The following is a 27,595-nucleotide window of genomic DNA, read 5'->3' on the forward strand; positions in this document are numbered from 1 at the left end:
ACCCCACCCTTGGTCCTCCAGAGCAGGGCAGGGGCAGTCTGGATGGAGGGACTACCTCCAGTTGGAGGGCAGCAGGTGCCATGGCTAGTGACCTAGGTCACCAAAGGTCCCGCCTCCCCCGAGGCCTCACTACTGCCCCCTTTGGGCAGAACTCAGAGGGGCTCAAAGTGAGACCTCTCCTCTGGAGCAACAGGGTCTGGTAGGGCAGCAGGTTACTTGAGAAAAGGGTACTCCCATATACCCTGGGCCCACCCACCCCGGGGTAAAGCATGGCCACTGGGTAGCAAAAGACCCATCCCCTAGCAAGCAGAAACTGTCAGTTGCCTGACTGTGGGTGGGCTGGGTGGGCTGGAGCTGCAGACCTGGGGAGGTCTGTGATACCCAGTGCAACCCAGCTGGAAAGAGAGCAGGCCCCAGCCGCCTCATGCGCCACACTGTCTCTGGGCATTAGGAGCTGCTGGGCCTTCCTGGGCCACCCAGAGCCCATCCACATCTGCCTTACCTCCTGAGCTGCAGCCCCGGAGCCTGCTGGGGTCTCTGTTCTGGATGCTTCCACTTGAGGTGGACCTGAACACACTCACATTCCGACCCTGTGGCCCCGGCACTCGGGGGCAGGCTGCAGAGCTGGAGTATTGGGTGGAGCTAGGGGCTCCCCCGGGAGCGGGGGAAGACCCCCGCTGTGCTCTGCTCTGCCGGGCTCCTGGAGCTCACACGTGGCTGCAGGGCTGGCGTCGCATGCTCTGTCCGGTAGGCTTCAGGCACAGCTGGCCTCTGCCCCTGGAGTGAGGGGTGGGCGCGAGGGGCCTGTAGAGGCACTCCCTGCAGGCCAGGGCCTCCCGCGTGCAGCCTGAAGGGGTTCTGGGCCCCTGCTCCCCAGGCATGCCCTAGAGCCTGGGGTCCATCCTGCCCAGGTGGCCTCTCACTGTCCTCTTTCAACTTTTGCCCTTTTGTCTGTTGGCCACCTCCTCTGAAAGGCTTCTGCGTGGCTTTTACCCTCTTTTCTTCACCAAGTTTTTTTTTTTTATCCCTTGAAGTCACTTGGCAGAATGGGCTCCGGTGCAGAGAGCATTCTTGCGTGACAGAGCTGAGGGGGAGCCACTCTCCAAAGAATCTGTATTCCTGCCACTCAGGCTGTGTCTCCGGTGGGGGGGAGGGAGGGGGTCCATTACCCCGCTGAGGAGTTCAGACGTTCACGGGGGGCTGGAGCCGCTGACATGCACCACTGAGCTGTCAGGCCTCTCTTTGGAAAGATGTTCGGGGGTGGGGGGGTGGGGGGGCGTGCTCAGTCCTGCTTGGCTTCTCCTGTTTGTTGAGAAGGTTTTCTTGCTGGGGAGGCGGGTTGGGGAGGGACAAGTTAGTCCCGCTTCACCCCCTGGTCTTGTCTGTCCAAAAAAGAGTTCTGCTCACCCACTCCCTGCCTCCTCACCTGCCAAAAAACAATACAAGCGATTAAGGCCGGGAAAATGAGGAGCCACGCAGGGACAGGCGGCTGGGGCTGCACGGCCCCCTCTCCTGCCATCCCTCTGGAACCCGCTTTCTTGAACACCACTCTCCAGTGAGCCGGAGGGGGCTGGCATGATTCTCCATCATCTCCCTTCTCCTCTCAAATTCAGAGAACAAACAGGGGGCCATGCAGAGCACCCTCCTCAAAGCTCCCCAGTTTCCTTTCGCTGGGGAGGAAGGATCGGAAAGAGACATGAAGTTCTGAGGGCTCCTGGCTGTGCAGGGGCTGCCTGCCCGGCCCAGAGCTGGCTCCACTTCCCCCAGCACCTGCTCCTCTTGCTAAAATGTCATTCAAAGGATCCAACTGGGCCACCTCGGTCTCGGCTTCCAGAAGCAGCACTGCCTTCCTCACCATGGGAAGCGGGAGCAGCAGGGAAGCGGAGAAGTTAGGTCTCAGAGTCCCTGGCCTCCATCCTGCAGCTGCCCCACTTCCTAGGCCAGGGTCAGGGCTCCACGCCCCCAGTGCCCTCAGAGGCCATCCTCCCCTTCCACAGAGGCCCGGAGGCAGGGCTGGCTGCTCCTCAGAATCCAAAACAAAACCCAAGCCCTCCGATCACCTCTCATTAGCGTGGCGTGCTGAAGCCCTGCAGTGCCCCAGTGTCCGCATTCCCCCTGCGGGAGCCCCTCTTTGCAAAAGAGCTTTTATTACACATCTGAGAGTGTGAGCTCTGGTTTGAAATCGGATCCAGATGGGCTCCGCTGCATCTGGGCACTCTCCTTTGTTGGGCTGAAGGTGGCTGATTTGAGAAATGCTTGTTGTCTGGGGCTGTTACAAATAAAACCAAGGATATTTAGGGGTGCAGGGGCGGAGTGCACTGCCCCCCTGGATGTCCAGCCTGGCAGGGGTGCACATGGGACTAGGGGTGGAGTGCAGGCTGAGGCTCACCTGGCTGACAGGATAAGTGGGGGAATCTTGGGACAAGCCTCCCCAGGAGGAAAGAGGTACAAGAACCAGCAAACCCCACGGATCCTGTGTGGCCAGGCCCTGAGGTGCCAGTGGGCAGATAGGGTGTGGCCCCTGGGGGGGGGTAAGGGGGCTGGGCAGGAGGGAGGGACAGGATAGTCCCTGCGTGAGGGGTGACTGATGGCTATGGCGTGGGTTCTTATTGCTATTAGCCCCGCGTGATTTCATCGGATTATAAATTGTAATTTCTCTATGAAAGTGAGAAATGGAAACAGTCCAATGAGGTCATCTGACTCCCTGGCCAGGACGAGCAAATTGTTTTGTACCCCTGAGGGGTGGGAGGGGAGGTGGCTGGGCCACTGTATGGAGAGAGGATGTTGGCAGTGTCCTCGGAGCCCAGAGGCTCCAGCCGGCCATGGCTGCTGATCCCCCACGACAGAGAGAAACGGCCTAAGTTCTACTTTTGAAGTTAGGAACCAGGAGGGCAGCTTTATCCTGCCGGCACCAGGCCCTTTTCACAGCCCTTGGGATAAAAAGGCAAGGCTCCTACGCAGCCTCTGGAGCCCCACATGGCACAGCCCCACCTGTACATTGGAGTCCCTGGAATGCCCCAAGCCCGCTCTCCCCAGGCCCTCCCCCCAAGCAGTCCCCGCTCCTTCAGGGGTCCACCCAGCATCACCCTCACCTCCTGCAGCCCCCTTCTTCTTGGGGTACGTGGTCACACAAACCATAGTGTCCTGAAAGGAAGGACTGTGTCTGCTTGTCTGAGGCATATCCCCCAGTACCTGGCTCAGTGCCTTGCACACAGTAGGCGCTTCATAAGTGTACCCTGTGAACTCCCCTCTCTCCTTTCTCATTTAAAAAACTGGGGTCTAAACAAGGCTCTTGCTGGGCCTGTCCGACTTTGTCTGTCCTGGGTCGGCCTGGCTGGCGGTGCTTGGGAGGTGTGAGCTCTGCTCATTGTGGGTGCGTAGTGATGATAGTTAGTAGCCACCTGCGCTCATTGAGCCAAACCAGGCCCAGGAATAAATATGTAAAATATGTGCCCTCCTGGAGAACATCTACCTACCCCAGCAGGTGCACTATTGGATCGTGTAGGCAGGCCAAGGCCACACAATGCAGAATGAATGCTCCATGCGGACATTCTATGTGGTCAAATTGAGCGGGTGGTCAATAGGACAAACTGAATCCATGGAATCCCAAGGGTTCAGCCATGGGAGCTCCTCCTGGGCCCCAGGCCACTTTGGCCATGTAGGCCCTTCCCCCTTCAGGGCATTCTCTGCCCACCACCCCTCGCCTCGGCTTCCCTGTTCCCACAAGCCCCAGGTCTCTGCTCTGCCAAATGGACCATTTTTTGGGTGAACATAATAAAAGCTTCCATTTGTATGCACTTGAGATGCTTACAATTTTACTCTGTGTTATAAATAATAACACCATAACCATACTAAAAGAAATTTGAAAGGGGGATAGAAAGCCAAGTGCACAATCCCACATGTCTACGCTGCTCCACTTTGGCTGGATCAGCCCGTACACATACACTGTCTGCAAGGGGATAGTGCATGCGCCTTATCCTTTTCCAGGTCATTTCTGCTTTGCTGTCTCTCTTAAGCCTTGGGACAACCCAGTATAGCTGGCCAGGCAGGGCAGACCATGACCCTGAGAAGGGGCCACTTGTCTAAGATCGCACAACCTGCATGACAGACATCCATGGCCTGGAACTCTGGGCCAGTGCACCTCTCTCTGCATGACACTGAGGCTCAGTGCAACAGAAACCCGCCATTAACCAAACACATGGTGGCCCCTGGGCCCACTGTACTGAGGGAACATGGGTTTTCCTGTGGCCCTCCTGGGCAGTCATCTGTCCATCCATCCAGGTCTCTCCATTCATCCATCCTTCTCTCCATTCACCCATCATGCATCTGTCCATCTATCCATCCATGCATCAATCCCTCCCTCTCTCTCCCCATCCCTCCATCCATCTACATGTCTGTCCATCTCTCTCCCCCACTCCATCCATCCAGTAAACATGTATAAACGTGTACTGCATCCAGTCATGCTCCCAGCGGCACCATGCAAGATGCTGGGATCCAGAGAATCCCAGGAGCTCGAAGTCTAGTGGGAAGGCCATTGATTGGTGGAGGGCCACAGTAGGTGACCCACACAGGGCCCAATGGTGGCAAAAACCCGCCTTGCCCAGCCCCATCACTGGGGGCCTGATGGTGAAGGTAACACTGTGCTGGGGTTCTGGGGTTCCCCAGACTCCCACATCATGATAGTTACATGTGAACTCAGTGGCAAGCTAGGGGCAGGTGGGTGAGGCTGGGTCTCTCCCAACCACCAGCCTAGCCTGTCCGTCTTCTAGGGCCCCTGTCCTACCTTTCGACCTCAGGGCTTCCCCCCGAACTGGAAACACTCTCCGGCTTTGCAGTTTCTAGCTGCCCTGATGATCCGTACTCGCTGATATTAATTCCTATATTAGCAATTAGCCCTCCTGCTTCATTTCAACCTATGGCTCTTAGGGATGGATTATTATGTGTGTGTGTCATTAATCAGATGGCTGGTATGTGCTGCTGGAAACCCAGGTGGGCTTTATGGCTGGTAACTTAGGTCGAGTGGCATTTTGAATGAACAACACACCTGCCCCCCGCTCCCAGGGCAGAGCTGCCCTGTGGCAAAGAGGGCAGAGTTTAGATCATCGCAAGCAGGTCAAAGCTGGTGCAAGCTAGGAGACCCAGGGTTTTCTTTTATGCAGGACTTCCAGGCTGAGGTCAGCATCTGTATCCGACCTGTATAGATGAAAAGGCTCTTTGTGACTCAAACCTAGAGTTTGTTCTGTGGCTGCTGACTTCCTCCCGCCAGGACGGCCATCCACAGGGCCTGTTCCTCTTTCCCTACAGTGACCACGGCGTGTGGGTCACTCCTCTCTTGTGGCAGCACGGACCTGGGAGCTGTCACGGCCACATCCCTCTCTCCAGGGGCAGAGGGCTGGGGGCTGGGGCCACAGGGCAGGGGGAGCTTTTCCATTTGGGAGTACAGACTGCTCCTGGATCAGAGCCAGCACAGTAGTGGTGGGGCAGGAAGGGCACTTCGGGTAAAGGAACAGCATATGCAGTGGCTCAGAGTGGGAGGGCTTGGTGGTGAGAAGGCTGGTGTCCCAAAGCTCGGAGTTGGTGGAGACAGTGATCTGAGCAGAAGTGGGAGATGGGATTTTGGCCTTGGGGGGAGTTTTGAATGTTCTGCTGAGGGGCCTGGTCTTCACACTGAGGGCAGTGGGGAGTCAGGGAATGTACTCAGGCAGGAGGAAGCATGACCAGACCTTCGTGGAGATTCGGAGGGCGTGGGGTACATGAGAGGGACCCAGTGAGAAGCTGGGACTTGTCCTCAGCAGCAGGAAGGGGTGGGGGCCTGGGATGGGGGTAGGGAATACTGGGGGGCTCAGGGGAAGGGGATGGCTAGGCAGGCTACCTGAAGACAGGCCTGGAGGCTGAGTGCGTTCCCGCCCCTTTCTCCTTGCTAGAGGGTGGTGGCCTGAAGCAGCACCATGCACAGCCAGCCTGCCGTGGGGCTTGGAGCCTGGCTGAGTGGGGGTGTTTCTGGGTGCCTGGGGCGGGGGCCGCAGCAGGCCTCTGCAGGAGGGCATGTTTGGAGGCTCCAGCTCCTCCCTCTGCCCTGTTCCTGCCCTCTTCTCACTCACTCTGGCCCCCAGGCTTGGCACTACAGCACGGCACCCCAGAGCAGGTGAGAAGAGGTGGAGGCGAGAGAGCCTGCATATACAGTGCGAACCCCCAAGCCTCCACTCCGCTAATTAAACCACTTCCCGACAAAACCCAGACTTTGTCAGTTGGGTGTGGGAGTGGGTGTGGGAGCCAGTCTGTGGGCAACTACAGGAGCCCTTGCTGCCTGACCAGCAGGCCCGGACCCCTGCCAGCACCCACCCTCAGAGACAGACCCCTGGGGAAGGTGAGTGAGGGGGTGTTGAGGGCGGGCAGGGCCCAGAGCAGAGAGGCCAACAGCTACAGAGTCCCAGGGGGCTGCTCTTCTAGGACAGCTTCTTGGAGAAAGGATTTCTTCCTTGGGAGGTCCTTCCCTCCCTCTCTCCCTCTCCATGAGTGGGCTGAAGCCAGGACCTGGGGAGCAAGGGCAGCTGTGGCCAGAGGTGGTCTAGAATTCACTCCCATCTCCTGGTGGTGGCCTGGCAGAGCAGCCCAGGGACCCAACCGGCCTAGACTGTTGGCACCTACTGCCTGCCTGCCTGCCTGCCCCTGGGCCTGGCAGCCTGTCCCCCGCACCGTCTCGGGGGCTCTCAAGGCCTGGTCTACACTTTCAGGGTGCTGCCCCAACAGTGTAGCCGAGCCGTGGGGGCCTGGAAAGTCCACCATGTGGGTATTATCGTCCCTGGGCAGCAACGAGACAGAAGAGCAGGCAGGCATCTGAAGGAACCTCTGGTACCTGGAGTCCTTGCGTGCCTTGGAAGTCTCCCCTTAGCAGAGGGAGGTGGCAGGAGGACCCCCCTGTGCCCAGGAGAGCTGCAAGAGTGGGAGAGGGGGCAGGGCCAGCCTCAGGCAGCTAGGCTCAGCTGGGCTCCTGATGGCTGCTCTCAGCCTCTGGAGGGGAAGGCTTAGGCGGGGCAGAGAGGAGTGGGAGCACACAGCCCTCCACGGGCCTGCCCCTCTGCCCACAGGGAGAGGCATAGTGGCCGGAGCCTGCCCACACATGACAGGACAAGAATGGTGGCCCAGGCCTGCTTGAGGCCCCCTGCCTGCTGGCTCCCGGGAGGGAAGCTGCTCACTGGCCTGGCCCTGGCTAGCAGGCCTTGTTGTAACTCAGCTCCTACACACAAGGGTCTATGCCTAGCCCTGGGGGATCCCTGGGAGCGAGGAGCATGGTGCTGCCAGCAAAGGCCAGATCTTTATCAGGAAATTGGCCCCCTTTTGCTAGCAGAACAGTGGCTGTGAATTCCCCACACCTGGGCCCTCGGCTGAGTCTGGAGGAGAAGAGACTGGCTCTGACCTGGCCAGCAGTGCCTCTGTGCTCTCACACGGGGTCCCTGGCCACCCTGGCTGTGAAACGGGCCCTACAGGGCCTACATGGGGTAGCTCTGGAGCCCCTGTATGAAGCAGCACTTTGTTGGTGTGTCTGGCAGGCATGGGGTGTGTGTGTGTGTATGTGTGAGGGGGGTCACAGCCGCAGGCCCTCTAGGGAGAAGGCCAAGGACCTTTCAGAACCCAGGCTCTGCTCAAGGAGTTGTTGGCTCCCTCCTCTGCCCACTCCTTCCCTCAGCCCACTCCTCAGTCTCAGAGTCCATCAGGAGCTCTACACCATACAGAGGAAGGTGCCATGGTCTGGTGGATCATCAGTACCCACCCTCCAGCCGCTGTGTTCAAATGCAAGTCCTCCAGGGACCTGAGTGGCTTAGTCTGTTGGGTGTCCACCTTCAGCTTGGGTCATGATGTCAGGGTCCTAGGATTGAGCCCCAAGTCAGCTTCTCTGCTAAACAGGGAGTCTGCTCCTCCCTCTCCCTCGGCCCCCATCCCTGCTTGTGCGCATGCGTGCTCTCTCTCACTCTCTCTCAAATGAATAAGTAAAATCTTTAAAAACAAAAAAGCCAGTCCTGTGAAGACCTCTACCACTGACCACACTGAAAGCCACAAGCCAGGGATTCCAGGCCATGCATTGGGCCATCCAAGTCACCTGGGTGTGCAGCTGACAGAAGCTGCCTTTTCTTCCAGAAATGTCTACCTCCCTCCTGCCAGCTATGCCATCCTCTGGCCCCTAGGGACAGGCGCCCTTTCGCCTGGCTCCCCCAGCTTTCCAGTTTCCCTGAACCATGGAAGCCCATGCCAAGGGATTTTCATCTCCGTGTTGGAAGTCACCCACCCTCCCCTCCTTCCCGTAAACACTCTCCGGCCCAGCAGCGCTGCATGGGCCCCGGCCACGCGGCCAGACTTTGTTAATATTTACAGCGAGTGGCTCAGAAAGCTATTAGCTTCCTTTTCTTGTTAATTGAAAGAGGAGAAAATGGTTGTAACACTTCAAAAGGACTTAAAGCGCAGTCTGAGCGACCAGCTGAATGAGGAGGAAGGGAAAAAAGAGAGACTATTTAAAATAAAGGAAGAAAGGGAGCCCACCCGTGCGCGCCCCGCGAGGTAGACCCGCGTTCCCTCCGGCGCGGACGCCTGCCTGTCCTCCGAGGCTTCCTCGTTGCTGCTCATTGTATACTTTCCTTTTCATGTGGGAGCCTCTGCCTTAAGGAGAGAAGGAGGAAGAGAAAGGATGTGCGGCGCGTTTTCGTTAATAACGAGGCTCTTGGAAGCTGTGGCTAATGAGGCCTCTGGCACCTTTGCTCCTGGAGCACTCAGGGCCTGGCCTCGCCTGGGAGCTGCAGGCCTGGGAGCTGCCCTGACCCACGGCCACCAAAGCACAGGCACTCACTTCCCGGGAAGCAGGCCCGGGGGCAGCGGGGGGTGGGGGCATTGGGTGTACCCTGGGGAAGCACTCGGGTCCCCTTGCTCAGCATCTGGGAATGTTAGTGACCAAACAGCTGTGCCAGGCTCCCTGCGGTCAGATGGGGGCAGACCGGGTGACTCAAGAGTTTTCACTCCCGGAGCCTACCTTTCAATTCAGGCTGACAAGTCCCCTCCTTCAGGAAGTCCCTGGCCTCTCGGGCTCTCCTGGCACCCCGCTCGCTATCAGCTGGCCTTCTCTGTGTCTGCAGAACAAGGTGGCTCTCTGCAGCAGACACAGAGGGGCCCAGCGTCTGTGCTGTGCCCTGAAGGGAGTCGTCTCCGCCCTGATCCTTCCCTGCTTCTGCCCCCCAGCTGATCAGACCAAACGGGAGCCCTGTTCGGTGCAGGACCCCACAGCAGGCACAACTCTGCTGCAGGGCCAGGAGGCCCGGGGAGTGGGAGCAGGGGCAGGGGGCAGGTAGAATGGGCTGGGCAGGGACCAAGGGGCAGATGGAAGACAGCACTCTCCTGTCCTTGGCTTTCTGGACAGTTGACCCAAAGAAGTAAGACTAGCCTGTTCTGGGAGGACTGGGGATCTAGAAGGACCAGGACGGATGTACTGACAGGGATTCCATCAAGGAAGACATTGGTGTTAGACAGAGATGCCCAAAGATGGCCCAGACCACCAGGCTGGAGGACCCCTGGGCAAAGGGGCTGAAGGCAAACACACAGGCTTCCTTCCCCTGTGGCCTCCTCCTGAGGCCGCGCTGCCACTCCTCCGATTCACCCCTGCTCAGCATCCACCCTCCTCGGGGCTCCCCCGACCCTGGTCCTTGCACTGTCCACCTTGGATTCCAAGTGTATTCCTCCCCCCTTCGGCTGTGAGCTCTTAAGGGCACAGAGGGTGTCAGCAGCAGTGACATGGCTAACCTGATGGAATTCTGCAGACAGCCCTGGGCTCACTGAGTGAAGTGCTCTGCGTGAATGATACAGAGCCTGTATTAAGTCCCAGGCAGGCAGCATTCACATGTCACCTTGCTGAACCCACCAGCCGTTATGACCATCTCGATTCTCCACCTGAGGAAACAGATATTCTGGAGCCTGGCCAAGTCACACAGTGAGTCCACCATGGAACCCGAGTGCACACCCACTCTTGTCTCGGCTCTGTGCCCATACACCATGCCCACACGAGCCTTTCCTGTGTGGCCAGGGACTAGTGGGTTGTGCTCAAACAGGTGGAGGCTGTAGGCTGGATGGAGCTCCCTCCCCCCAGGTTCACAGGGCCATAAGCATTGTATTTATATATATATTTATTTTTCTGAGAGAGAGAGAGCATATGAGCACATGCACAGGTATGAGTTGGGGGATGGGCAGAGAGAGGAAGAAGGAAGAAGCAGACTCCCTGCTGAATGTGGAATGCACCTCAGGGCTCAATCCCTCACCTGAAATCATGACCTGAGCCAAAACCTCACTCAACTGCCTGAGCCACTCAGACACCCCCATGAGCATGTTAAAGGCTCTGAGAAGTCCTGCTGCAAAGGTAGCAATTTAACCGTCTGCTCCAGCAGCTACCTGGTAACCTCCCAAGACTCAGGTATTCTTCAAAGCACGCTTTGGGAAATGCTTCACATGTCCATTTAACCGGTCTTTGGTGGGTGTCTGCTGTGTACCAGGTAGTGGTCTGTGCCAGTGACATGCAGTGGTTGAGGACAAGTGCGTCCCTGCCATTTGCAGCGCCCAGCACCTAGCTCAGTGCCTGACACAGAGTAAGCACACACATTCAGCAAATGAGAGCCGAATGAGAAAGGGGTTGGATGGGGTAGATGAGCTGGGCCAGGGCCACATGTCTTGGCCAATCTCTGCCCCAAGCCGCCCTCGAATTTCCTCCTCCTCCTCCGGGCCTGGACCTGCTGCCAGTCCCACCGGCCATGTCAGCCTCAGCCTTCCCCATGAGAAGGGCATCGAGGGGCTAGAAGCAGCCACTCCTGGAAGGCCCACCATGCCTCACAGGCAGGTCAGAGCCCTCTGCCCCCACCCAGGGCCCCCGCCAGGCACAGCACCTCTTCCCTTCCCTGCCAGCTCTGAGGCTCCAGCCTTGACATTCTAATCACATCCCCCAGCCCTGCCTGGAATACTAATTCTCCCAAGATGAAACCATCCGTGTTTAATTTTTTTTAAAAGCCAGGCGGAAAGACAAGACAAGAAAAGGGGAGGCATCGGTGGGTGGAAGTTGGAGCCCTCCTTAGAGTTCTATTCAGAGCTTCTCTAGGCGGCTGGTCTTGAGGATGTGCAGTGTCACCAGCCACCCTGGATGGTCACACTGCCTCTGACGAGGGCCAGGAGGGGGCTGGCCCTGCTCAGTGACACCAGCCACCCCCGGGCCATGCCCTGCCCCTAACACAGGCCAAGGAGTGGGGTAGTCCCATGTTCTGGTGGGTGGGGAGCAGAGGAAGGACCCAGGCAGGCCTTTTGAATACACCAGGGCATGCTATAGGCCCTGGCTTGAGAGGCCTTCAGGACGGAGGGCACCCCCCCAACCCTTTTTAAAGATTTTATTTATTTATTCATGAGAGACAGAGAGAGAGAGAGAGAGGCAGAGACACAGGCAGAGAGAGAAGCAGGCTCCATGCAGGGAGCCTGATGTGGGACTCGATCCCAGGTCTCCAGGATCATGCCCTGGGCTGGAGGCAGTGCTAAACCCCTGAGCCACCAGGGCTGCCCAGGAGGGAGCCCCTTTAATTAAGAGTGGGCTCCAGGAAACCTCTCCCCTGTCCATTGTCTGCAGGTTTCTAGCCAGCTCCTGGCAGAAGATGGAGCCTGAGGCCTCCCCAGGTGTGGCTAGGGTCAGCTGGGGACAGAGAGAGGGCTGGAGAGGCGGGAGCAGCGTGGGAGTCCCCAGAGTGGGCTCAGTCTGAGAGAGAGGCCAGAGGCCAGGCGGGACAGGGAAGAGGGGCTGGACAGCAGGCACAGGGACAGCGCTTCAGGGCCGGATGACCTTGGATGAGCCCTCTGCCACCCTGGGGTGCAGCTGCTCTTTGGGTTAGGAGGGCTGTTACCCGAAGGTGGCAGCAGCCCGGAGTCAGGGGTCAGGAGTTGAGCCCCTCATGCAGCTCCAACCCCTGTGTTACCTGGGGCCCAGGTGTTACACCTCCGGGCATCGATCAGTTGGCACATCCAGTAGGTGGGGTGGTGAGGGAAGTGCCATGCTGGAATACAGGCAGCATGAAGGGCCAGCCTGGCACTCCAGGCACAAATATAAGTCAGCTGTCATTACTGTCACCCTTGAGACCAACGCACTCGGGAAAGCTTCGGCCCCCGCCTGCCCCCAGGCCCGCAGCCATCATCCCGGCCTGGCCCTGGGACTCCTCCCCTGCAGCATCCCACTGTCACGTTCTAACGTCCCCGGAGGGTAGAATAAAATTGTAATGGCAGAAAACATGACAGAACATGAAACATGATGAAATCTGCTACGTAAATTATGAACTCCATCCAAATCATAGCCCGCTCCTTCCGTAGCAGGGTAAACGCTGGCAGATGCCCTGCAGGCTGGAGACTGTGGAGACCGCAGGGCACCCCGCAGCCCTCCACTGGGCACTGCGAGCGCTGGCAGCGCAGGGCTTCAGCTGTCCCCCCTTCACTCCCCCTCCCCACGCCAGGAGGGGTCAGAGGCCAGGTCCTGCCCCCACACCCCAGGAGATACTACTCTGTTTCACTTTCTACTCTAAGGCTCCCGTGGATGAGACTCCGGCCAAGGCCACTGCTGGACGGGTCTCTTCCCCATGCACATTGCCCCTTAGGTTTTTCCCTGGGAGCTTGGGCACAGCACAAACCCAGAACCGCCTGCGGGGAGAGACCCACCGCTTCTCTGGGCCCTATTTTATTTCATTATTATTTTTTTTTTTTTCAGTCCGGGCCCCATTTTAATCTTACGATGCCTCTGCCACAGAACGTGGGCCTTGATGGGTGGTCAGGGATCAGGCAGGCCTGGGGCTGCAGAGCCCTCAAGCTGCCTGCACCTCCCCTCCAGTGACACCTGCAGGTAGCTGGCCCTGCCCTCGCCTTGACTTTCTTTCTCCCTCCTCCCTGGTCACACCCCCCACCCACCCCAGCTCCCACAGCCACCTGTGAGCACACAGCTGGTACAGAGAGGGGGACTCCAACACACGTAACCACATTTTGGCCACCTCCCCTCTGCTGCGGGGGCTGCAACATAAATTATTATCGACCCGATGCCAGCTGGGGCTGGAGACGAGATGGGGAAATAAAGCACTGGGCTCAGTAATTGTGCCCTGCTGCCTGAATTTACTTATTTGTGGCTTTCCTACCCACTGGGAAACGCGATGGTGAATTATTGCTGACTATTAGGCTCCTGGATGGAAAAACACCATCGGATCCATTTCCTGAGGGCGAGCAGGAGCTAGAGACCCGCCCACTCACCCCACGGGCCCTGCTGGGTGTGATCTGATTTTCCCAGGACCTCTCCTGTGTTGAGTCCTGGTCCCACTCCACCAGCCAGAGGGCTCCTAGTCCGTGTTACAGATGAGGAGTCTGAGGCCCTGGTTTTCCTGGGACCTTCCTGCATTCAGCACAGGCCTCGGGCACCTGGGACAGTTATCACCTCACCCCAGTCTCACAGCTGGTGAACAGCAGAGTCAAGGCTGCACCCTGCTCTTTCTGACCTAGAGCCCATGGGTGTTCTCAACCGACATGAAAGGCCACACCCTTCACCGTCACCCACACACCATCATCTTGTTCTGAGGCCGGTGGGACTTCAAAGGGCTGTGAAGGCTCTCCCTTCAGCTCAGTCCCCTCTTGCTCTGGGACCAGGAGGATGCTGGTCACCGGCGGACTCCCACACCCATGGGTTCTGGCTGTGTTCAGCCATGGGGAGCCCCGGCGGCTCAGAGGGAGGGAGGAGAGCCTGGTGGAGCTGGGGTGCTCCGGCCGCATCCCCTCTCTTTTTGGGTGATCCTCTCGACAGCTTCAGCATCTGTCTCTGGGACAGCTGGTGGGGCCTGCCTCACTCTCCTTTGCTGGTTTTCCTGACACCAATACCCGTGACTTTGTGAATATGCTCTGATCCCCTGTAATAACAGAATAGTTACTTCACCCACTGAGAGCCTACTGCGTGCCATGCACGCATGTTCAAAGTCTTTTACTCTCCACACAGACTCGCTTCATACTCTGAATGACCCTCCGAGGAAGCATAATGTCCCCATTACATAGACAAGGCAACTGAGACCCAGAAAGTTTCAGTGACTGGCCCTGGATCACACAGCTGATACAGGCAACCTGGCTCTGAGTCTGTGCTGATGGGAGAGCTAAAACCCAGAGAGGAGGAGGGACCTGCTCCAGACCAGGAGAGACAAATCGTAAAGGGCTAGATGCCCTGGAGCCACAGGGGCAAGAGGCAAATGGCGTCCCAGGGCATGTGGCTCTGCGGGTACCTGCCAGACAGATAGGTACAGAAGCCACGGGGCTGGCGTGGAGGCTGCACGGAGCTATCCAGAGTGGGGAGGAGGGGACATGTGGATACTTCCTGAAGAGCCCCTGACCTGGGCAGCTCTGCCCAAGGGAGCTTCGGGACTGAGGCATCACACAGCCCCACAGCTGATGGCCATCGTCCCAGCTGCCACCTGCAGGTCAGAGTGGGGTTAGCCTTCTGCTGTCCTGGGCCAACGGGGAAGGAGAGGCTGGCTTCTCTGCTCAGGCTCACTTTCACCCACGGCAGCCCTACCAGGAGCCTCTCTCACAGGTGAGGAATCTGAAGCTCCCAGAGCAGCCATGTCCGAGGCCTCTCTGCCTTGGAGGGGCAGGGTGGTGTTCCTGCTGCCCCTCCCCAGCTCTGCCTGCCAGCTGAGCCTCTTGATGCACCCACTTTGTCTCTTGGCTACAGCTCCCCAGGGCACTGGCCTGGGCCCTCTCCAGAGGAGGCAGCAACTTTTATCAACTCACCTTGGAGGAGGTCCCCCAAGTGGCTCAACTTTATTTTTGCCGAGCACTTTCTGAGTAACAGAGTCCCTGGGGCCCTGGGGTGGGGGCAGAAGATTCACTAGGGGACCCAGGTGCACACAGGAGGAGCAGAGGAGGAGGCCGGGAGAGGCAGGGGCTGATGGGGACACAGTGAAGGTCAGACCTCTCTGTGCAGTCACGCTGGGTGGGGTGACTTCAGACAGAGCCCTCCTGGGACACCCCACTAGCAGCTGAAGAGACCCGGATTCGCCACCCAACAGGACCTGGCTCTCTCCCTTGCCCCAGAAGTGAGGAGCTAAGCCTTCGTCTGTCCTAGCCTGCCCCCTCTTCACTTCCAAAACAACCCAAGGGAAGTGGTCATTGGATCACCATAGGGAGAAGGCCCTGCTGGGCCAGGAGTCTAGCCTCCCCTCCAGCCTCCAGCCATCCCCATCCAGGTTGGCTTGACGCTGTCCCCATTCTGCTGGCTGCTGTCACCTTGGGGCATCTGTGGCCTGGGACCTGGGTCCCTGCCTCCCAGCCTAAGCTCTAGCAAGGGGTGGTGATGGTGGGGGGCATGCCCAGCTTGACCCAGCCTGTCCTGGCTCCCAAGAACACAGCTTGCTGGGTGGGAGTCAGACACCCCCAGGGACCCCTCCCTGTTGCCCCTAAGTGGGAGCCCTGGGGAGAACAGAGCCCAGGCTGTCGGGGGCTGACCTCATCTGGGAAGGTCAGGCAGTGTGTGGAAGGGGAGCAGGGAAGTTGGGTGGGGAGCGCCGTGAAGTGTGACCCCAATACCCTAGTCCGCACCCATATTCCCTCCCCAGGCAGCAGAAGCAGCATCCACCTCCATCCGGGAGAGGATCGCAGCGGGCTTATTTTCCTTGTGTCCCTGGGGTCCTGGCAGAGGGCTCAGCTCTGGGCACCGAGTTGGGGCGGGGGCTCCAAGGCTGTGCGGCTTTCCTGGCCTGCAAGCCCCGTGCAGGTGCGCTGCTGCCAGACATGCAAATCCAGGCCCCACTTAACTGCACCATCATTTATGTTAATGCCTTTGTGGTCCACACTTGGGTGCGGGTGAAATATGGCCCGCATCGTTTACTGGTGGGAATGTTAATTGTGCGCCGTTGGCAGAGGACAAATATGCATTTGGGGGGGTGTAGATCATCATGGCAGCCGCCCCAGGAGGTAATGTTGTGGCCGCCACCACCAGGTGGGGTTAAAAGCAGCACAGGGAGGTGGACCGGGGTTCGGGAAAGGTGAGGAATGGGACTGGGGTGAGCCAAGCACCCCACATGAGGACGGGACATGTTCCAGGGAGGTGACAGCCAGCAGATGGGGGTGGGGCCGGAGAGGGGGCCTCACATGGCAAAGGCTTCCCTGGCTGCCTCCGCGCACCCCTTTCATGGTGGGCAGTGGATGATGTCAGCCCCTGCAGGGCCAGGAAGAGTTGGCAGGTCTCTCCCATGGGCTGCAGATGTCATAGGGCGGGCAGAGGGTGAGGCTGCAAGTCCTACCACTGCTCTCGTGCTGCCTGGGGACCTGGGCATGCCACAGAGCCCTCGGTGCTGTCCCCTGCACTGTGGGCATGACCTCCTCCCCTTTCTTCCCTAAACGTGGATGGAGCGTGTACAGTGTGATTCCTGGAGCCTGAGCAGGAGTCAGCAGGCAGGAGAAGGCTGGCCTCATGCAGCTATGGAGAGAAGCCCACGTAGGGGAGGGTGGTGGGCGCGGGGGGTGCCCTTAGCTGGGGTGTGGGGTCTGGACTTCATCCCGAGGGGAAGTGGGGTGCCACAGGGGAGCATGGAGAGGAGGCACGGGTTGTACTGTAGAGTAGAAAGCTGGGGGAGGGGAGATATGGGGCCACACAGGAATGTTCTATCCTCTGAGCGGGAGATGGTCACAGGGCACATGATGTGTAAAATTTCCCAAGCTGTACGCCTCGGTTGGTGTGGCTGATTGTGTACCTTCTATTTCCATAAAACAGCAGATAAATAAGGGAAGCTTCCTGCCAACCCTTCCTGGGGACCTGGGGGTCTGGGATAGGGAGACCAGCCCTTCATTCCCCAGCCCAGCCCTGGGGGCTCACACTGTCCATGCAGGCTCCCAGCCAGACCCATCTCCAGTCACACCCAAAATGCCTGCCCCCCAGTGCTCTGGGGGAGGGGACCAAAGGAGGGAGGTCTGTGGGCTTCCCAGCCCTCTGCTGCAGACAAGGCCACTTCGCCATCTGGTGGGAGCAGGGGCTGTGCGGACTGGCAGGTGCACCCAGGCTGCCTCTCTGATGGGCCCGGGTTGGTGGTGGCCCCTGAGGAGCCCCCTTTCCTTGGCCCCAGGGCTTTATCACATCACCTCCCTTACTCCTTCGCACATCCCTATGTACAAGGGACCTAAGCTGGTCCTGCCTGGCGGAAGGTGGAGCTGTGATTTGAACCTGGGTGGGTCCAACAGTGGAGCCCACTGAAGGCCCCACTGGAACCCTAGCCTTGGCCTTCAGGGCCGTGGGCTGATGACAAGCTTCAGCCTGGAACAGAGCCAGCCCGAGTGGCCGATGGCCAGTGGGACCCCTGGCTGGTCTGCGCACTAGTGGCCCCAGAACACCGGACCAGGCAGTCCCAGGGCCTGCCCAGGCTACAGCTAGTGGTAGACCCGGTGGGTGGGTGGCAGGGGACAGACTTGGAAGATTTATGAGCTGGGTTAAAATTTAATCTGGGTGGAAGATCCCGGCCATCCAAGCCAGCTGCCCCCAGACAAACGGTCTGATCCCTGCCGGCTCCCGCCCACTAGCCCTGGTGCCATCCTTCCCCTAACTCTCCCTCCCCGGAAGGCAGGCCGCCGCCCGCAGAGAAATCATAGCACTGAATTTGATTTGGGGTGGGAGCAGCGGGGCACTGAGCTTGTTTGCACTTCAGCTCAAAATTAAACAGGACAGAATTGGCTTCGGGCAGGAACTGCCTCCGCAGGGCCTCCGTGTGTCCCCAGGGACAGCACTGCCTCCAGAAGAGCCTCATCATGCCCACCAGCCCCCACTGCCACGGGAGCAGCCCTGGGCACCCTGCGTGTGCACTCAGGCCCTGGCCAGCCCACACTGGGGCACAGCTGCTGGGCTTGAATCCCAGATATGCTGGGGGGTCTTGTGCAAGCAACTAAACCTCTCAGAGCCTGTCTTCTCATCTGTAAAATGGGACAGTCTATAAAATGGGACCCACTGCTGTGAGCTGACATGATAATGTAAAGGGTTAACATGGTACCTACATAGGGTCCCCCCCTTCACCTCTTTGGACCTGGGGGGGTCCCCCCTTCACTCTGCTTTGGGTTTGCTCAGTCTGGCTGGATAAGGAACACTGCCGGGGCCCCCAAGGCATGGGACATGGTGGCAGAAGCACGTGGACAGAGCAGCCCCTGTGCACAACCCTGTTTCCTCCTGGCTGATTCCCTCCTAAGTGGCCTTGTCACTGTCACTGTTCTCGCGGTTCCCACCACTACATGCTGGGTCCCTCCTAGGCATTCTCCTGAGTTAGCAATGTGCGCCCATTTTACAGATGTGAAAATGAGGCTCAGAGAGGTAAAGAAACTGCCCGGGGGCTCTCTAGAAGTCAGCAGGGATGACCCAAGCACAGGCCCTTTGACCCAGAGCTGCCTAGGTCACTCCTCCCACTGTCCCCTGCAACTTCGGCCACCTTCCAGGTCCTGTCTAAGGTGGGAGGGAGTGTCACAGAGAGGGAAGGGGGAGCTGGGCTGGCTCAGGCAACAAAGAAGCAGGGGAGGACCTAGAGACCCCTTTGTTCCACTGGGGGACAGAAGCATCCCTTCCTAGCATCCTTCCCTAGCACGCACACACGCACACACACCCACACACCCCCCATGCTGCCACTGGCAGGCATCCAGGCGCGGAAATAGCCGTGTCACCTTCCGAGGCTGAGTCCCTTTGGCCTGAAGTGGAGGCTGGAGGAGGGGCAGGGAGGCTGCAATAATCTCGGATTGTGGAAGGTGAGTGTGCTCGTGCACACACGTACCTGTGCACGATGCACACATCCTCCCACATGCACATGCTCACATAGGCACGAACTCAAACAGCTACACGCAGAATGGGGAGAGACAAGCTTCAGATACTAGCAGATGCCACCATCCTGCCTCACCTCCGGCCCACCTCCTGAGGGACCAGTAAAAGCTGGGCCTGAACACAGCACCTCTCTCCTTCAGCTATGTAATAAGATTCCCCACAGCTCTGCACTTGGGGCCACTCTGCCCTGAAGAGCGGGTTGTCGCCAACTCCTGCCTTAGCTGAGGCTGCCCCGTGCTCTGGCACAGAGCTAAAACCAAGGTGTTGGAGGGGGCAGCCTACCCTTGGGGGCCTCTTTTATACTTTAGTGACCCCCCACCAGGAATCTGAGTCCTTTCTTCAGACCCCCAGGGATTGGGGAGCCTGAATCTGGCCTCCCTCCAAGTGCACCAGCCATTCCCACCCTCTGCTCCAGTCTGTGCTGGCCTACCCATGTCCTCTTGCTTGGGGATTCAGTTCTGTCCCTTGCAAGTGCTGAGCTAATCCTCCGAGTGTGGAAGGCTCACAGGGGTGGAAGGATTAATGTGTCAACATATTTGCATGATAACAGGGTCTGGGCTTTGAGAAGTGAGTAGCCCCAGAGGAGCCAGGCTGTCCTCCCAAACCACACATACTATGCACACATCCCAGCCAGGCCAGTGCTGGCCACACTCCCGCCCTCCCTCCACCCTGGCAGGTGCCACCCCCCTCACTCCCAACTCACCCCTGAACACACACACACTAGCAGCAGGACCTGAAAACAGTCCCATCCTCACTGACTCCCGCTCCGGGCTGTGACCGGGTGTGGGCATCTGGCTGCAACCTCTCATTATTTACTTATGTATTTATTTATTTATTCCCATCTCGTCCTAAAGGATTTGCGGCAGCTTACAGAAATACAACCTCATAAGAGAGGATCAAGAGAAGGGGATTTGGTAGGGTGGAATAGGCCAGGCTCAGAAGCCGGCAGGCTTGGGTTCAAATTCTACTTTTTACTGATTTTTGATGTCGGGTCACTTCAGCTCTCAGCCTCGGCTTCCTCACCTGTCAGCCAGGATACTGATGCTGTCCAGAGGCTTGTGAATGGGAAGATGCCAGGGAGGTGGAGCCGGCACTCAGTGCTTGGAGGTGCAAATAGCACATGGAGCTATCGCATCTAGGAGAGAAGATAAAGGGAGAGAAGTCGGGCTGAGGACAGATGGGGTAGGGGAGGAAGGCAGTGCCTGGTGGAGGGTGCAGCATGGCCCCTCTCTGAGTGCTGGTGCTTTCTGGGTCCTGGTAGAATCCGAGCTGAGGGAAGAAGGCCTGGGCGAGGTGGGGGGTCTTCAACCTTCTCAGATGCCCAGGTCCAGGAACCCCCTGGACTCCTCTCAAAGGGGCAGCTAGCCCCTGGGATGCCCTAAGCCCCCACCTGCCCTGCATGGGGTGTCCAGAGCCTACAGGGTGGAGAAGAGCTAAGGTCTGGGGTTCCAGGCCAGGGACCCTTCCCCTCCCACCTAGTGCCCACACCCAGAGGGCACACTTCAGCCCTTGGCCCCTGCATCTCACCTGAACCTGAACCCCACTTTGGCCTTGAGCTCTGATTTTCCTGGCCTTCTTTCACTCCCCAAGACTGGCTCTCGGCCCCAGCCCAGCGTTTTAGTCACTTGGCCCAGCTCCCCATTGCCCCCAAGCCCCAATTATCACTTCAGCCTACACTGAGCAGGGCCTGGCTTCCTCCCACCATCACCTGTTCCCAGCCCTCTGTGCTGTCTTCCCAAATCATCTTCCTCCCAGGGGGGCTCCAGGTCTGACAGCCAGGAGGGGCCTGGGGAGATGAGCACAGCTCCTCTGATACACAGGCTGGCCAGACCCCTCTGGGGGGGCACATGGCAGGCAGAGATCCCCACCCATTCCTGCCCCCCGCCCCTCGGCTCCAGCCCGGGACCCCAAGGAGCTCCCACTTTATAATCTGTTTCTGGGAGGTGGTGCCGACTCTGTGGATGGCTGATTTGTTGACACAGCTATGGGGACCACACAGCCATTAACACACCACGTGGAGAGTGGTGCCCAGGAGAGGGCCTGGAGTCCAGTGAGATGTGCAACTCCCCACTGCGGACCCCAGCTCCTCCTCAAGTAGCCCCTGGGACCGTGGCCTCAAGTCTTCCCATCTGTGAGTTGGGGAGAACGGACCCTGTGCCTCTTTCTGGCTTCTCAGCTGCTTGAGGAGGCAGATGGGGAGAAGCACAGGCCTGTCCAACTGGCTTGGGACCTTGAGGTCAGGGGTGCTGAGCTGCCAACTTCCACCCAGGAACAGGCTTGGGCCACCCCCCTCCTGCTGGGCTCAAGGAGAGAAGCATGAGGCCCCGGTGAACACCAGACACAGTCCACACCCGTAACAGCTCAGACTCCAGGACCCCTGTGTTGTGATGTCCCTGAGTCCCCAACAGGCAGGACACCCTGGGATCAACAGATTCATGGCAACTGAGTGGAGAAGAATCATTAAGTGTAGACCTTAAGCAGACTGTGGTAATGTTGGTGTGGGGACTTGGGGAGAGTTGGGGAGCCCCGTGGGGTGGCCCCCACAGGCTGTGTGCTGTGACCGGGCTGATGAGCACACCATGCTCCTGTTCTGCCCTCCTCTGGGAGTCCTGCAGTTGCTCTGACCCGGGCCACCCACACCCGGCTTATGAGCAGCCCTAACACCCACCTGGAGCCCCAGCTCTCAGCTCCTGCTTCCTGCTTGCCTGTTCCGGGGTCTCAGTGGTCCTCAGTGGTCTGGGTGGGACAGCCACACTCTAGCCCCTCCCCGCCTTTGAATGTACTGCCCCCCGCCCTCTTCTTATGCCTGACCCCCCGACCCCCAGCCTGGCGGGATTTTGCCCCTGCACAACCTCCCCATAGTTCTCCCCTTCCTGCAGATGGGTAAGCTCTTGCTCCAGATCTGTCTCCTCCCTGAAGTGCAGCCTCCAGAGGGCAGAGCCAGTCTGTTAGCCCCAGGCCTCCGCAGTGCTCCGAGGTACCCACCAGTGGTGGGCGAGCCCCCGTGATCACAAAGCACTGCAAGGACTGCCAGGCTTTTTTGGTGGGAGCAAGGAGAGGCTGTGGGGCCTCCCACACCCTCATCCCCAACACGGTCACCAGCAAATAAATCCTTTCGGTACAACTTCTGTCCTGTCCACCTGCAGCTCCCACCCTGCCCTGACCCTCCCCTGCTTGGGGCTAGCCGTGCCACCCCCATGCCACAGCCCAGACCCATCCACCTCCCGAGAGCAGAGCTGCGCTCCCTCCCAGCCTGCACTCGATCTCTCTATCTCTCGGTCCCCCATCGGTTCGCAGCCTGCCGGATCCCTCCCCACCCTGGGCTCTTGCTTTTCTCTCTGCCAGACAGCCCCCCATGGCTGGCCTGGGCTTTGGCTTCCGTGTCACCCGCTCTTGGGGTTCTCCCTCCCTGAAACCACCTTCGGCTTTACTCTTGGCCTGTCTCCCCGGCTCCAGGTACCCTCCCTGAGGGCAGAGCCTCGGCTCTCCCCTCAGTGCCAGGTTCCCCTGTCCAGATGAGGCCAGGGCACTTGGAAGCTCCGAGCTCAGGAAGCATTTGTAGGATGATCGATGGATTCTCCCACCCGGCTGGGAGCCAAGAAGCATCTCCACGGCCCCATGGCTTCCCTGCCAGCAGGAGCTGTGTGCACCTGGCAGATCGCAGTGGGACAGGCGTTTGGTCCTGCTGCTGCCCACCCAGACGGCTGCTCCTCCTGGGCATCCCTACGGGGCTGCCAAGGGAAGCCGGGGCGGAATAACCAGATTAGCCTAAGCGGCTCCTCTTGTTTCCTGGCATAATTGGATTGAGGCCATGTTTCGGTGCAGCTGCATTTAATATCGTAATTCCGAGGACGCCTCACCCCCAGAGAGTATCGGCCAACAGATGCAGATGGGACAGGGTGGGGCGGGCTTTGGGCTGGAGAAGGGACCAAGGCCAAGGGTCACACATCTCGGACCTGTGCAGAGCAGTATGCCTATCCCCTGGGGGGCGGTGTCCTTTTGGCATCTGTGGGTGGGCAGTGCACAGAGCATGAGGAGGCAAGGGGAGGATTGTCACTGGGCACACCTGGAGGGTGCTCTGTGCTAACCTGAGGACTTGCAGGCATGACTGTGGGACAGGCCCCTCCCAGAGACAACAGGGGACCTCCCAGGCCTGGGGTGTGGAGGGAGTCCCTGGGACCCCAGCTGAGAAGAACCTGGGAGAAGGAGGCCAGGCACAGGCCCACAGAGGCTCAGCCAGCTTTAGCCACAATCCTCAGAAGTGCTGAGGGTCTAAACATACATGCTGTTGCCACCTTCGGAGCCAGAATGGTCTCTTGTAGCTCATCCACTGCCTCCGGAAGCTCTTGGCTCAACTGGCTGAGCAGCAGCCTTCTTGGGCTCCTGGGCAGCCAGAGGCCCAAGCCTGCTATGGGGTGTTGGGTCCTTCCTCAGGAAGGCAGGCCCAGTGCTAGGTGACTGCAGTGACAAACAGGGACACCACCTGGAGTCCTGACACCCAGACCCATGCTTAAATATTAGTGTCTCCACAGACCAAGGGAGAGAGGTGGGTGTGTGTGTGCCTGTGTGTCTGTCTGTGTGTGTCTGTGTGTCCATCACTGCCTGGGCTGAGTGTGTATGTATGTGTGTGGAAGGCAAGGAGCCCCTGTGCCCCCCACCTTCCCATCTGCAGCCTGAAGCCCAGCCACGTCTCTACAGATTCTCAACCTGAATCCTGAAGCCAAACTGATGAGTCTTTAAGAGCCAAGAAGCTAGGGGATCCCTGGATGGCTAAGCGGTTTGGCGCCTGCCTTTGGCCCGGGGTGTGATCCTGGGGACCCAGGATCGAGTCCCACATCGGGCTCTCTGCATGGAGCCTGCTTCTCCCTCTGCCTGTGTCTCTGCTTCTCTCTTTCTGTGTCTCTGTCTCTCATGAATAAATAAAATGTTAAAAAAAAAAAAAAGAGAGAGAGAGAGAGAGAGAAAGCCAAGAAGCTAAAACAATGAAGAACAGGACACAGCCGGGGAAGGGAGCAGGCCGGGCAGCCTCATGACAAGGTCCTTGATTCCCAGGCATGGCCGCACCCCTACCTGAATTCAGACCCTCCCGGCTGCTCGGCTGCTCGGCTGCTCGGCAGGGGCACCAGTTGTGCAGATGAATCGCTTGGCCTGGTGCTGTCCAGGTGGCTCCTCCCAGAGGCTCAGACTCAGCTCTGAAGACCTCAAGCACACAGCAGCTTCCCCACTGCCAGGGAAGGTGGGTTAACGGCCCAGGCCAGGGGGTCTATGGACCCTTCACCCTGGCCCATCCCCCTCCCTCACTCCCATGCCCCGTAGCTCAAGGGCCTGGCGACAGCTCCCATCCATCATTCAGCCCTATTTTTAGGAGGTGATAACCCAACTGTGAAAATTCACTCCGTGCAGATCCTCCTGTGTGAGGAAGTCTTAGCCCCAAGCCGAGGAGATGAGCATGGGCAGAGCAGCAGGAGAGGGATGGTGGAGGGGAGGCCAAGCAGGAGGAGCCCCTCGCGCCCTGTGATTTGTGGCTTGCAGCAGGCACCTGGCAGAGGGGCCAGGGCAGCTCTGCTGAGCTGTGGGGTGGGGGCGACACCAGGCCTGGCCTCCCAGGGCAGCCCACTGAGTAAGAGGGATGGGAGTCCAGGTCTTGGCTCCCGCCTTAGCTCTGTCGATTAGCAAGCCTCAGCCTGCTCTGGATCTCAGTTTCTCTCGCTTCAACGTGGGCTGAATCTCACACAACAGCCCAGCGCTCAACCCCTAAGGTCCTTTCTACCTCGTCACAGGGCTGGCAGATAAAATATAGGAGCTCCCTTAAATGTATATTTCAGACACTTTTTCTTGGTATAAGTAAGTCCTAAAGATCACATGAGATATACTTATGCTGTAAGAATTACTGGTTATTTCTATCTAAAACCCCAATTTAATTGGACATCTGGTCTTTTTATTTGTTCAGTCTGGCCACTCTGTTTCCTCGGAGCATGTCTCTCTCCCCCTCCCTGGGTTGCCTAGTGTATCTGCTAACGCGGGAGGGGCCAGCAAGTGTTTGCTCCCTCCTGGCCGCACCTTCACAGCCTCTGCTCTGGTACCCACCACCCCTGGTCCCCGGGTTTGCCTGCAGCAGACAGGAAGGGCCTGCCTCTTCCCAGCTGTGGGACCTTGGGCAATTTCACTTGACCCTCAGCTGCCTCCTCTGGAAAATGGGGATGACAGTCGTGCTTGCTACCAAAGGCTGTGTGGGAATTAAATGAGCTGATACTGTCTGAAAGCTTAGAGCAGTAACACCAAAGTCAGCTCTCCCTACGGCGCCTGGGAGGCTCAGTCGGTTAAGCCTCTGCCTTCAGCTCAGGTCATGATCCCGGGGTCCTGGGTTTGAGCTCCATGTGGGGCTCCCTGCTCAGGGGGGAGTCTGCTTCTCCCTCTACCCGTCCCCCTGCCTGGATGCTCTTTCTCGCTCTCTCACTCTCTCGCTCTCTCTCCCTCTCAAATAAATAAATAAAATCTCAAAGTCAGCTCTCTCTCAATCCTCAGCGCCAGCCCAGGGCCCAGCACAGACGAAACGTTCATTCATTCCTTCACCCAGAGCATATGGCCAGCCTGTGACCTGCCAGGCACTGCTCTGGGTCCTGGAGACAGATCAGGGATCAGAGTGCTAGGCTGCTCTGGGGACCTGGGGGGCCTCCAGTCCTGTCCTAAGCTGTCCCACCCCTGGAGCTGCTACACCAGCATGCAGGGAGGGGTGTCTTTGGTGCCCGGAGATGGAGGGTCTGGGGACACCTCAGTGGGGGGAGGCCCTTGCAGTGGGATCGTGGAGACTTGATGAGGAAGAGATCTGCAGGGTTGGTTGGAAAGAGCAAGGGGCACAGGGAGAGTGGGGTACAGGAGACTGGGTCAGGAGCTAGAAGGTCACTGGGGTCAGGGGTGGAGGCCCTCTGTAGTCTCACCAGGGCCCCAGGGCCAGGAGGCCACTGGCAGGGTCAGTGCTTCAGGGAGATGCCTGTGTGTGGGTGGGGGGCACCAGCGAGGAGGCAGTGAAAGCAGTGAGAACAGGGAGCAACAGGACCTCTGGGTGGGCCCTCCAGCCTCCCACAGCCCAGGGCCGGGTTCGGGACCTTGCTGTCCCCCTGCCTCTCGGGAGCACAAGATTGCCCTTTCAAATCAGGATGGAATGGGACAAGAATCCAGCCCCCTAGGGTGGGAGCAGCAGGGCCCGATGATCCATCCAACCTCTGCCAGAGCCTCTGTTTGAGCCTGCCCGGGGCTCTGCCACCGACCAGCCCGGGTTGGGTGACTCACTCAGCCTCCCTGAGCCTCAGTTTCACCATCTAGGGAATGAACACGATAGTGGATTGTGACTGGGGCCCACTCAAATGAGGTGCTCCAAGTGTCAGCCTTTAGATGGTAGCCTGGGAATGGTTCAGACCCAGGAGGGCCACCAGGGCCAGGGTGGGTTCTGTTAAGACCCGGTGACAGGAGCTCATCGGGAGGGCGAGGCCCAGCCTGTGCAGAGTGCCGGATTCCTGGGCGGGCCCCCTCTAAGCCCCCCGTGGGCCAGCCTTGCCTCCCATTTTCTCTGAGTAGCAGAAGCCCAAGGTGAAGTGCTTTCTGGGGCCATCGTGGGAGACCAGGCCTCCTCAAGGCCTCAACTCTCAGGTCCTCACACCCCTTCTCAACCTGGCAGATGGCTGGGATCCCACACCTCCCTTTTCAGCCCCAGGGAATTCAAGAACCCGACTGATCTGATGGGGCAGTAACCCCTGGGCCCCAGCATGGCATCCCCTCTGACCATGCAGGAGGTTCCCAAGATGGAAAGGGGGAGGTGTTCGGGATCCCAGAGTGAGGCCAGAGATCACTGTGGCAACTATAGCCTTCCCCACCCCAAGCTCCGGGATCCTGGGAGTGATCTGATTCAATACCTACAAGGCAGTTTAACAATGTCTGGCTTCTGGGAGAGAGGGAGTCTGACCATCTGGATGAACTGAAAGGCTGTGGGTCCTCCCTTGAGGACAGCCCGGCTCGGGGAAGTGAGAAGGCTTGCAGTGGAGTGCATGCAGAGGGGGAGGCTGAGGGCAGAGGTGACGTCAGAGTCGCTTGTCCATCCCTATTTGCTGTGTGACCTCGGTCAGAAACTGAACTTCTCTGAGCTCGTTTCCTCCTTTACAACACAGGGTCAGGTCCTCTCTCCCACAGTTGTTCTGAGAGTCACGTGGGATCCCACAGGCATGGAGGGGACACAGCAAGGGCTTGGCACAGAAAGCTGCCATTCCATGGGGTGCCTGAGTGGCTCGGTCGGTTGGGTGTCTGCCGTAAGCCAGGTCATGATCTCGGGGCCCTGGGATCAAGTCCCCAGTTGGGCTCCCTGCTCAGTGAGGAGTTTGCTTCTCCTTCTCTCTCTGCTTCTTTCCCTGCTCGTGCTTGCTCTCTCTCTCTCTCAAATAAATAAATAAAATATTTTTAAAAAATGAAAGAAAGCTGCCATTGCAGACCTTGAAGGTGAGAGCACAGGGATCAGGAAAAGTTCTCCCAGAGCTGGGGCGTTGAAGGACGCATAGGAATTCAGGAGGTAGGGTAGCCCCTATGGCACAGCGGTTTAGCGCCGCCTGCAGCCCAGGGTGTGATCCTGGAGACCCCGTATCGAGTCCCACGTCGGGCTCCCTGCATGGAGCCTGCTTCTCCCTCTGCCTCTGTCTCTGCCTCTCTCTCTCTGTCTCTCATGAATAAATAAATAAAATCTTA

At 58.6% G+C, this 27,595-nt stretch overlaps 2 protein-coding genes across 4 annotated transcripts in view; one reads left to right on the plus strand and one right to left on the minus strand.

Annotated features, from left to right (window-relative positions):
- The window catches only part of MACROD1 (mono-ADP ribosylhydrolase 1), a 149,714-nt gene that overhangs the window by 54,754 nt on the left and 67,365 nt on the right, over positions 1–27,595 (plus strand).
- Positions 1–27,595, minus strand: part of FLRT1 (fibronectin leucine rich transmembrane protein 1) — an 81,284-nt gene that overhangs the window by 18,584 nt on the left and 35,105 nt on the right. The window contains exons 2-3 of one of the 3 annotated variants that reach the window (XM_049096695.1): positions 19,889–20,000; positions 503–1,426 (exon numbers count right to left, since the gene is read on the minus strand). The gene's annotated coding sequence lies outside the window, so the exon portion shown is untranslated. The remainder of the gene's footprint in view (positions 1–502; positions 1,427–19,888; positions 20,001–27,595) is intronic. The other 2 variants (XM_049096697.1, XM_049096696.1) reach the window with 2 other exon arrangements.

The sequence above is a fragment of the Canis lupus genome, chromosome 18, assembly GCF_003254725.2.
Source record: "Canis lupus dingo isolate Sandy chromosome 18, ASM325472v2, whole genome shotgun sequence".
NCBI lineage: Eukaryota > Metazoa > Chordata > Mammalia > Carnivora > Canidae > Canis > Canis lupus.